Source organism: Procambarus clarkii, chromosome 26 (assembly GCF_040958095.1).
Source record: "Procambarus clarkii isolate CNS0578487 chromosome 26, FALCON_Pclarkii_2.0, whole genome shotgun sequence".
Taxonomy (NCBI): Eukaryota; Metazoa; Arthropoda; class Malacostraca; order Decapoda; family Cambaridae; genus Procambarus; species Procambarus clarkii.
Genome location: NC_091175.1, coordinates 19,349,484 through 19,352,296, shown reverse-complemented (window position 1 = coordinate 19,352,296; position 2,813 = coordinate 19,349,484).

The following is a 2,813-nucleotide window of genomic DNA, read 5'->3' as shown; positions in this document are numbered from 1 at the left end:
CTGTAGTCAGTGACACCTTACTGTAATCTGGTACTCTGTAGTCACAGTGACCCCTTACTGTAATCTGTAATCCAGTACTCTGTAGTCACAGTGACCCCTTACTGTAATCCAGTACTCTGTAGTCACAGTGACCCCTTACTGTAATTCAATACTCTGTAGTCACAGTGACCCCTTACTGCAATCCAATACTCTGTAGTCACAGTGACCCCTTACCATAATCCAGTACTCTGTAGTCACAGTGACCTCTTACTGTAATCTAGTACTCTGTAGTCACAGTGATTCCTTACTGTATTTCAGTACTCTGTAGTCACAGTGATCCCTTACTGTAATCCAGAACTCTGAAGTCAATGACACCTTACTATAATACGGTACTCTGTAGTCACAATGACCCCTTACTGTAATCCGGTACTCTGTAGTCACAGTGACCCCTTACTGTAATCCAGTACTCTGTAGTCACAGTGACCCCTTACTGTAATCCAGTACTCTGCAGTCACAGTGACCCCTTACTGTAATCCAGTACTCTGTAGTCACAGTGACCCCTTACTGTAATCCAGTACTCTGTAGTCACAGTGACCCCTTACTGTAATCCAGTACTCTGCAGTCACAGTGACCCCTTACTGTAATCCAGTACTCTGCAGTCACAGTGACCCCTTACCGTAATCCAGTACTCTGTAGTCACAGTGACCCCTTACTGTAATCCAGTACTCTGTAGTCACAGTGACCCCTTACTGTAATCCAGTACTCTGTAGTCACAGTGACCCCTTACTGTAATCCAGTACTCTGCAGTCACAGTGACCCCTTACTGTAATCCAGTACTCTGTAGTCACAGTGACCCCTTACTGTAATCCAGTACTCTGCAGTCACAGTGACCCCTTTATTGTAATCCAGTACAGTACTCTGCAGTGGCACTTTACTGCAATGTTTATCATCATAAAGACCAAACATCACTTTATTTTAAAATTGTTTATTCAAAGTAGAAGCATGGATATATATACATATACCAATTAATCAACAATATTTGCACTAACACAACCTATTGTACCTTTTTTATTTTAAAATAAATAAATAAATACTGTAAAAACAAATTTAATTAACCCCATCACTACCGAAAGTCAAAATGCAACCAAAAACACTAAATTCTGAAATTTTTGTTTTTTTTATTACATCTAGTAAGAGAAAAATTGTTGTTTCAACTGTTCCATTAAATATCTTAATTTAGCAGTGAAAATTTACAAACCTAAAAATATTTGAGTCTCCATTTTGTTAATAGAAATTATGTTACAGTACATGTAACCAGAAACTAAATTATAAATACAACCAATAACAATAATTGTATTTTGACGAAACCACACATCAGAAGATGGAGAAATGCTGACGTTTCAGTCCATCCTGGACCATTATCAAATCATGTGTGGGATCACATACGACTTGATAGTGGTCCATGCCGGACCGAACGTTGTCGTTTCTCCATCTTTTGACGAGTGGTTTGGTCATCATATTTTCAGCCACATTATTGTGTCTCATTGTCTGCAACAATATTTGTATTTTGTTTTGGGGAACCTTACCTTACGTTGCGATGATTTCAGGGCTCAACGTCCCCACGGCCCGGTCCTCAACTTTGAAGGGTTATTTTTTGTTTTGGTTTTCTGCATTTATAATAAAACAATTTGTGTTATTTCCACATGGTACAATATATCTGTACCATGAAAAATAAAAATAATTTTTAGAAAAATTTTGTGTTATGTATTTGTTATTACATAAATAATTCAAAAATGATTTGAGTAATTCAATATCAGCCTATAAGTGTTCCAAATGAATACAATATCATCACTAATGCATCAAACAAGATTCCCTGTATGCCTATGTATATATATAATTGAGAAAAATAATGCTCTTTTCACATTTTATATTAATCATTATAGAGACTTGAATAAGATGGTGTTAACACACCCTTGAGCTACTACACATGCAGGTCTGCCAGTACAGTGCTTCACAATCATTTCACACTGCACACAGTCATTTGCTGGTTTCCCACATTCCTAGCCACTTGCCACAGTTATTCGACAGTATCCAAAATGCACTGGGCAAGTCCACATTCTTCTACCAGAAACCTATAACCCCCCAGTCTCTTCCCACATGTTGCATTTTACACATTATTCAAGGGGGGTACAATTAGAAGCAGCAAATAAAAAGAATGTGGGTCAAAACAACAAATGGATTTTGTGAGATAGACCAATGATCCAGTGTAATAACAATCAAACGATGTTTGTGGTAAGAAAAGAGAATGCTGAAGTATGTTTGTACACGTGTTTTCATTTATAACATTAAAATACATTGAAAAATATTAACACTTTATATTTAATAAATTACAGTATATATTACAATTAGCAATAAACATGTATAAAACAAGACAAAACAGTAAAAGAATTTAAGTGTCCTCAATTGTTCTCTCTTTCCATCCGTATGGATTTCTTGAAAACGTGTTGCAACATGAAAATGCTCAGAATTTTTGTTGAATTTTTCCCATGTGGATACGTACTTACGTATATCCATTCATATGTTACTATTATTTAAAAAAAATAAATTTTATAATCTTATAAACAATGTTTATAGAAAACTCATTAAATATATGATTATTCTTCCTTCAAAGTTATAGACATGAATAACTTTCTCACTTTTGAATCCCTTCATGTTTCAACCACCACACATCCAAACTCATCATTAATTAATAAAAATTACAGTTTGTTTTTAGTAAACACCATATTACGTTATAATTTATTATTTGGACAGCTTTTTCAATTTGATCATTAGGT